At 43.6% G+C, this 9,361-nt stretch overlaps 1 pseudogene; it reads right to left on the bottom strand.

The window, feature by feature from the left end:
• LOC112069002 (YTH domain-containing protein 1-like) overlaps positions 1 to 9,361 on the bottom strand; it is a 42,112-nt pseudogene that overhangs the window by 19,296 nt on the left and 13,455 nt on the right.

Below are 9,361 nucleotides of genomic sequence, written 5' to 3'. Positions count from 1 at the left end.
TGTGTTTGTTTTCATGATATAGTGGATACTGATTGTTGGCTGTTATTCTATGATTGTTATCATGGACTACTGGATGTTTGCTGTATCTATGAATGTTTATAGGACTACTGGGATGTTGTGTTGTATCTATGTATGTTATAGGACTACTGGGATGTTGTACTAGGATGTACTAGGATGTTGTGCTGTATCTGTTATAGGACTACTGGGATGTTGTGCTGTATCTGTTATAGGACTACTGGGATGTTGTGTTGTATCTATGATGTTATAGGACTACTAGGATGTTGTGTTGTATCTGTTATAGGACTACTGGGATGTTGTGCTGTATCTGTTATAGGACTACTGGGATGTTGTGCTGTATCTAGGATGTTATAGGACTACTAGGATGTTGTGTTGTATCTGTTATAGGACTACTGGGATGTTGTGCTGTATCTAGGATGTTATAGGACTACTGGGATGTTGTGCTGTATCTGTTATAGGACTACTAGGATGTTGTGCTGTATCTGTTATAGGGCTACTGGGATGTTGTGTTGTATTCTGTTATAGACTACTAGGATGTTGTGCTTATCTGTTATAGGACTACTAGGATGTTGTGTTGTATCTTGTATTAGGACTACTAGGTTGTTGTATCTGTTATCGGACTACTAGGATGTTGTGCTGTATCTATGATGTTATAGGGCTACTGGGATGTTGTGCTGTATCTGTTATAGGACTACTGGATGTTGTGGCTGTATCTATGATGTTATAGGACTACTGGGATGTTGTGCTGTATCTGTTTATAGGACTACTGGGATGTTGTGCTGTATCTATGATGTTATAGGACTACTGGGATGTTGTGCTGTATCTATGATGTTATAGGACTACTGGGATGTTGTGTTGTATCTATGATGTTATAGGACTACTGGGATGTTGTACTAGGATGTACTAGGATGTTGTGCTGTATCGTTTATAGGACTACTGGGATGTTGTGCTGTATCTGTTATAGGACTACTGGATGTTGTGTTGTATCTATGATGTTATAGGATATACTAGGATGTTGTGTTGTATCTGTTATAGGACTACTGGGATGTTGTGCTGTATCTGTTATAGGACTACTGGGATGTTGTGCTGTATCTAGGATGTTATAGGACTACTAGGATGTTGTGTTGTATCTGTTATAGGACTACTGGGATGTTGTGCTGTATCTAGGATGTTTATAGGACTACTGGGATGTTGTGCTGTATTCGTGTATAGGACTACTTAGGATGTTGTGCTGTATCTGTTAATAGGGCTACTGGGATGTTGTGTTGTATCTGTTATAGGACTACTAGGATGTTGTGCTTTATCTGTTATAGGATATAGGATGTGTGCTGATCTAGGATGTTTAGGATACTAGGATGTTGGCTTATCTTTATAGGACTACTAGGATGTTGTGTGTAATTGTTATAGGACTACTAGGATGTTGTGCTGTATCTAGATGTTATAGGGACTACTGGATGTTGTGCTGTATCGTGTTATGACTACGGGATGTTGTGCTGTATCTGTTATAGGACTACTAGGATGTTGCTGATATCTAGATGTTTAGGACTACTGGGATGTTGTGCTGTATCGTTATAGGACTACTGGGATGTTGGGCTGTATCTATGATGTTATAGAGGGACATACTGGATGTTGTGCTATATCTTATGATTTATAGGGACTACTGGGATGTTGTGGCTATCTATGATGTTATAGGACTACTAGGATGTTGTGTTTATCTGTTATAGGACTACTGGGATGTTAGTGCTTTATTTCTTTGTTGTTCCTTGTCTCAATTGTTTGGCCTAATTTTATGTAGGGTTTCGGCCAGAGGAAAATGCATTCACAACAGGAAACGCCCGAGGATTGATTATCAGCAGAGTTCCCACAGAGACCAGGTTATCTATTACTACATATGAATTGGTACAGTAGAAAATGATCGTGTCCCTAAGACTACCCTATTCCTACATAGCTGCACTACTTTTGACGCAGAGCCTATGGAACCTATTCCTTATAGTGCACTACTTAGACGCAGAGCCATATGGAACGCCTATATAGAGCACTATTTTTAGACAGAGCCTATGGAACCTATTTCCTATATAGTGGCACTACTTTAGACCAGAGCCTATGGAACCCTATATAGTGGCACTACTTTGATTCTTGGACCTGCCGCTCGACGCATTTTGAGCACATGTACTAACTATTGGTTTGGTGCAGTATTTGTTTATTATAAGGACAGGAAATTGCCAACCGATTGGTCTAGCCATGGCGCAGTCAGATTCGCCTCGCTAGTGTTAGGTAAGACTGATGCGGCCAGAACAGTGGGAGTGGTCACAGGTTCATTTATCAACCGTGTCAATTCAGTATTAAATTCTGGACCTGAGATTTAGGATTTGCGTGCGGCCCAAAATTATTGGGGATTTATTTTAACTGTCGCACACGACTATAAATAAGATGTTGTTCATTGATAAAATCAGAGCATATTTGGAGGGCCAGTGAACGAGCACTACACCCGCCTGAAGCTCTTACACATCCTGTCGTAACTAAAACCCTCCATATTCTTTGTATGAGATAAAGCAAACACCTCATTCGCCTTCTATGGTAACTAAACACCTCCATTCACCTCCTATGGTAAAACAAACTCTCCATTCACCTTACTATGTAATAAAAAACCTCCATTTCTTCTATGGCTAACTAAACACTCCATCTGCTTCTATGCGAAGCTAAAAACGACCTCATCCTTCATTCTATGGTACTAAAACACCCCATTCGCCTTCTATGGTAACTAAAAACCTCCATCTCTACCTTCTACTGGTATACAAACCTCCATTCACTTTCGTCGGATAATACAACACCGCTCCATCTCTTCTATGGTTTAACGAAACCGGCCTAATTTGCTGTTTGATTTGGAATTCTTTTAAGTAAAGTGCTTTTTACAGGCCCACGCTGGTGAAAAATAACATGATTTTGTTCAAATATTTAATTTATCAATTGATTGTTATTTTTGGTGGCTTGGTTTAGTGTCGGCTCTGAGATCAGATAGGATTAGTTGTTTCTACGTCCTGCCATATATAATTCTGGTGCGTCGAATACACTGTTTTGTGGATTTCGCGTTGGAATCCACTGCCTTTCAGTCAACTTAAAATAATTTAAAAAATAAAAATACGACTTATGCTGGGGGAAGAAATGGTGCACGCAAGGTTTCAGTAGTATTTTTTTTTTGTGTGCGCAACCTGTTGATAAATTGTGGCTCCCAGGAAATAAACAGAAAACGATGCCGACTCTTCATGCGGTCGGAGGTGGATTTAGACGGCACCTGCTGGCGGATTGGCCCAACGTTGGTTGTTGGTCTGTCTTGTCCTTTTTTTATTGGCTAAAGTATCTGAATGATAGATAATGTGCTGTTGGATAACCTACTTCGGTGAGTTTCACATGAAGCTCATTGTCCATTCTCACCATTGGACAAAAAGGGTTGTGAAGCCAATCCAGACTCGAACGATGTTACTGTTACTATGGGTTCTTAGTTGTCAAGGACTGCTGTCTGAATTGCCTTCATATGACCTACTGGTTTGTAATGTTTTCCTCTTTGGATGAGTATTGTTATTATCAGAGTATGGTTATATCGCCAATGTTAAGTAGTATATTATCTATTTTTTAAGTGGTGTATCATAAGAGTGAGTTCACAACATCCCAGTAGTCCTATAACATCATAGATACAGCACAACATCCCAGTAGTCCTATAACAGATACAGCACAACATCCCAGTAGCCCTATAACATCATAGATACAGCACAACATCCTAGTAGTCCGATAACAGATACAACATCCTAGTAGTCCTATAACAGATACAACACAACATCCTAGTAGTCCTATAACAGATACAACACAACATCCCAGTAGTCCTATAACAGATACAACACAACATCCCAGTAGTCCTATAACAGATACAGCACAACATCCTAGTAGTCCTATTCCAGCTCTATTCGTTCTCTGGAAAATTATGTAACTCCGTGAAAGGCCCGGCGCCATAGAGAGTGGAGGACAGAGGAGCCTCTTAAAGAAGAAGTTACAGGTCTGTGAGAGCCAGAAATCTTGCTTGTTTGTTATTGACCAAATACTTATTTTCCACCATAATTTGCAAATAAATTCATAAAAAATCCTACAATGTGATTTTCTGGATTTTTTTTTCTCATTTTGTCTGTCATAGTTGAAGTGTACCTATGATGAAAATTACAGGCCTCGCTCATCTTCTTAAGTGGGAGAACTTGCACAATTGGTGGCTGACTAAATACTTTTTTGCCCCACTGTATATGAGTTCAGGCCATACTGCCTCCTCTCTCTTCCCAGTGGTAGATATATATAGAGTTCAGGCCATACTGCCTCCTCTCTCTCCTCAGTGGTAGATATATATAGAGTTCAGGCCATACTGCCTCCCCTCTCTTCCCAGTGGTAGATATACATATGGGTCTTTCTATAAACTAGGGTACCAGTGAGGATTTCCTACACTGGACAACTTGTTACAGCTGTTAATAAGTCATTGACCCCCCCCCATGTAATTATATTAAGCTAGAAGGGTGGAGCGATGGGGGGGGGGGTTCATAGCAATATTCAATAAACTTCATGAGTTGATTTAAAACCTATGTTTAACCCTTTTATCATGGTTGGTGTCTTGACAGATTTGTACAAAATCAGGTGACATAAAACATTACTTTTTTGTCCTTCCATTTATGGCAGTGTAAGTTGTTATATTATGTCATACTTTAAGTTCCCTTATATGACTAGGTTCATAAGTCTCATATATGATTACATTAATCTTCCAAGGATAGTCCTGAAATAAAATACTTTGGGAACAAATGTAAAACTTACCTAGAGAAACGTATTCAAGGAGTGAACCTATGGACTATTGAAAAGTGTGTATAAACTCAACTAAAACACTGGTGGTTTAATAAGTAGCTAGTACTGTGGTTAGCGCCGGGCCATAGAGACACTGTGGTTAGCGCCGGGCCATAGAGACACTGTGGTTAGCGCCGGGCCATAGAGACACTGGGTTGCGGCCGGGCCATAGAGACACTGTGGTTAGCGCCGGGCCATAGAGACACTGTGGTTAGCGCCGGGCCATAGAGACACTGTGGTTAGCGCCGGGCCATAGAGACACTGTGGTTAGCGCCGGGCCATAGAAGACACTGTGGTTAGCGCGGGCCATAGAGACACTGTGGTTAGCGCGGCCAGAACACTGTGGGTAGCGCCGGGCCATAGAGACACTGTGGTTAGCGCCGGCCATAGAACACTGTGGTTAGCCCGGGCATAGGACACTGTGGTTAGCGCCGGGCCATAGAGACACTGTGTTAGCGCCGGGCCATAGAGCACTGTGGTTAGGCCGGGCCATTAGAGACACTGTGGTTAGCGCGGGCATAGAGACACTGTGGTTTAGCGCCGGGCCATAGAGACACTGTGGTTAGCGCGCGGCCATAAGACATGTGGTTAGCGCGGGCATAAGACACTGTGGTTAGCCCGGGCCATAGAGACACTGTGGTTAGCGCCGGGCCATAGAGACACTGTTGTAGCGCTGGGCCATAGAGACACTGTGGTTAGCGCTGGGCCATAGAGACACGTTGGTTAGCGCCGGGCCATAGAGACACTGTGGTTAGCGCTGGCCATAGAGACACTGTGGTTAGTGCCGGGCCATAGAGACACTGTGGTTAGCGCTGGGCCATAGAGACACTGTGGTTAGCGCTGGGCCATAGAGACACTGGGTTAAGCGCGGGCCATAGAGACACTGTGGTTAGCGCTGGCCATTAGATATCTCTATCCTCCTCAGAGCTGCTGTACAGTGCTAGGCAGCAGCCCAGAGGATTTCAGGTATCCCTCTTTGTAGGGATGAGAGCAGAGAACTCTGGGAAGGACGGTTAGATGATCATATCAAGAACCGCTCCGTCATCACAAAGCTCACTAGCAGTCCAAAATAATAAATGTCTAACCTTCCCAGGTCGCCTCGGTGGGCTCTCTGTACGGCGGGCGTCCTCGAGAGCGGGCTCAGAAGGAATCGTCCTCTTGTGTCGCATCTTATGAATAACTTGATACAAGTCAATGCTTTCGTCCTGGGGGGACATCAGGCACAGCTGCATCCCACACCCTGGCTCCATTTCCTGCAGGGCCGGAAGAGGAGGGGGGGGGGGGCAGAGATTAGTAGATCAACCCATAGAATCTCTGTGAATCAAACTAAGTTAAAGTTAAATAGTTACTCTGAACTATTCACTCCAACAAAACTATTCCCCTTTTTGGGATGTTAACAGTTAACCGTTAATCGGTTAGCCGCCGGTCACTCTTCAGGGTAATTTGCATGACAGTGAATAGTTAGCGAGACAAGGGATCAAATCAAATCAAATGTATTTATATAGCCCTTCTTACATCAGCTGATATCTCAAAGTGCTGTACAGAAACCCAGCCTAAAACCCCAAACAGCAAGCAATGCAGGTGTAGAAGCACGGTGGCTAGGAAAAACTACCTAGAAATGCCAAAACCTAGGAAGAAACCTAGAGAGGAACCAGGCTATGAGGGGTGGCCAGTCCTCTTCTGGCTGTGTCGGGTGGAGATTATAACAGAACATGGCCAAGATGTTCATATGTTCATAAATGACCAGCATGGTCAAATAATAATAATCACAGTAGTTGTCGAGGGTGCAGCAAGTCAGCACCTCAGGAGGATGGAGAGTATGTTCTCTTTGTTGGATAGTGCTTTCAGAAAGTATTCATACCCCTTGACTTATTCCACTTTTTGTCATGTTATCGCCTGAATTCGAAATGGTTTTAAATAAAAAACATTTCCCCCCTCACCCATCTACACACACACACAACCCCATAACGACAAAGTGAAAACAAGTTTTTAGAAATGTTTGAAAATGTATTTAAAATGAAATACATAAGTATTCACACCACTGAGTCAATACAGTTTCAATGTATCTTTGGCAGTGATTAAAGCAGTGAGTCTTTCTGGGTAAATCTCTTAGAGCTTTGCACTCCTGGATTGGTCAAATGGGTTTCCATGGTGGAGCAGTCGCACACAAGCCTAAGATCACCATAAGCAATGCCAAGCGTCACCTGGAGTGGTGTAAAGCTCGCCGCCATTGGACTCTAGAGCAGTGGAAACACGTTCTCTGGAGTGATGAATCACATTTCACCATCTGGCAGTCTGAGGGTTTGGCGGATGCCAGGAGAATACTAACTGCCCGAATGCCAACTGTAAAGTTTGGTGGAGGGGAAATAATGGTCTGGGGCTGTTTTTTAATGGTTTGGCCTAGGCTTTGTAGGAAGGCCCTTTCCTGTTACAAAGCGAGGTCCATACAGAAATGGTTTGTCAAGATCGGTGTGGAAGAACTTGACTGGCTTACACAGAGCCCTGACCTCAACCCCATCGAACACCTTTGGATAAATTTGAACTCTGACTGCGAGCCAGGCCTAAGCGCTCAACATCAGCGTTCGACCTCACTAATGCTCGTAGCTGAATGGAGACCCTACAGAATTGTTTTTATTTAACATTTATTTAAACTTTATTTAACTAGTTAAGAGCAAACTCTTATTTACCATCACGGCCTACCCCGGATGGGCTAATTAATTGTGCGCCGCCCTATAGGACTCCCAATCACGGCCAGATGTGATACAGCCTGGATTCGAACCAGGGACTGTCACTGAGATGCGGTGCCTTAGATCGCTGCGCCACTCGGGAGCAATGTTCCATCATCTAGTGGAAAGCCTTCCCAGAAGAGTGGAGGCTGTTATAGCAGCAAAGGGGGGGATCAACTCCATATTAATGCCCATGATTTTGGAATGAGATGTTCGATGAGCAGCTGTCCACATACTTTTGGTCATGTAGTGTATAAAGGAGGTGAATTAGAGAAGGAGACAGATGTGGGGATAAATAGACTGGGGCGGGTTGAACCCATGCCCAGGGGTCCAATACGTGGTTCCGGAGTACACAGCACTGCGACTGGGCCCGACTCCGGCACATGGATAGAATGTATTAATCAAGATGGTTTACCTGTCCGTCTCGGCCGATCTTTACAGGCTTGTGTTCATTCCATGAGTTGGAGAGGTGAGCCGTGTTAGTGAACGGCAACTCCCGTCTGAAAAAACAAAATGGTTGAGCGCAGGATGCAGAAGTCTTAAAACACGTCTGGGATGACAAAACACCAAGGGACGGTTAAAAGCTCTTTATATGGACATTATCTATTGAGTTCTCTTACGGTCTAGGACCGGGGGGAAATCGTCCCGTAATTAATTTTGTCTGAAGTTAGATGTGAAATGTAGCTACCGCTATAGAATAACTATCTTCAAAGTAATGACTCGGGACGTCGGGTTTGYTATGAAAGCTTCTTTTAGTAATACTACTTGATCACGTTACATTTAACAACTTTAGATTCTACAGAGCAATGCCAGTAAGATGCTAGCGCAAAGGAGCCATCCCAATCACCTGTCAATTGGACTTAATTAATTAGCGTTCGCTCTCTACTTCCTGTCGCAAGGCATTCTGGAACTTGCAGTCAAAAGCGTAATTCAATACTAACCAATACAATTACATATGTAAATAACTGTAAAGAAATATCTTTAGATACAGCTCAATGAATTAACTTAAACATTAACTCTGTAACACATTAAAGTTACAACAACCGCATTTATAAAAGAGACGGTTTAGGCCTTACCTGCAGATCCAGTCGATCTTGAATACCCCACCCAGCATCTTGGCGTTCATCCCAGCAGGCAGGACCCAGTGGATGGGAGACCCTCCGTGATGGGACTCAGAGGACAGCCTGGCAAAACCTGCACACACACACACACACACAGGAGGACACATTCCGTTCACGAGACTTTGTCTCGCCATCTTGCCGCTTTCTGGAGTCAAAAAGGCGATCAACATTTACACAACATTGGGAAAGCCAACTCCAGTCGTGGGGAGCCTTGACACTTCTGCTGGAGTTGAATACACATATATATATATGGGGATATTAACCACATGAACTTCACCTTGGAACTTGCCGCTCTCCTTGACTGAGAAGATCAGGATGACACTGCGAGCGGAACGGAAGGCAGCGTTCAGTTTCTTCTCATTAACAGGCAAAGTGGACCACACACCCTGGAATTAACACAGTCAACATCCAACTGCTTGTATTCAACATGGTGAAACATTTTCAGAACAACTTTAAAATTTGGTACATTTTCTGCAGTTCAAAAAGGCATTTGACAGTGTTCATGTACGGTCTTCCTGAGAGACTATGTCCCCGACTCCGCCCCACGTCCCCCGACCTCCCCAACGCCACCCTACGTCCCCCGACCCCCCCACAACGCCCCTCGAACGTCTCCCACGCCGCCACCAC

The sequence above is a fragment of the Salvelinus sp. IW2-2015 genome, unplaced genomic scaffold, assembly GCF_002910315.2.
Source record: "Salvelinus sp. IW2-2015 unplaced genomic scaffold, ASM291031v2 Un_scaffold845, whole genome shotgun sequence".
NCBI classification, from domain to species: Eukaryota; Metazoa; Chordata; class Actinopteri; order Salmoniformes; family Salmonidae; genus Salvelinus; species Salvelinus sp. IW2-2015.
The sequence above is the reverse complement of the archived record's forward strand: the minus strand, read 5'-3'. Positions and strand labels throughout refer to the sequence as shown.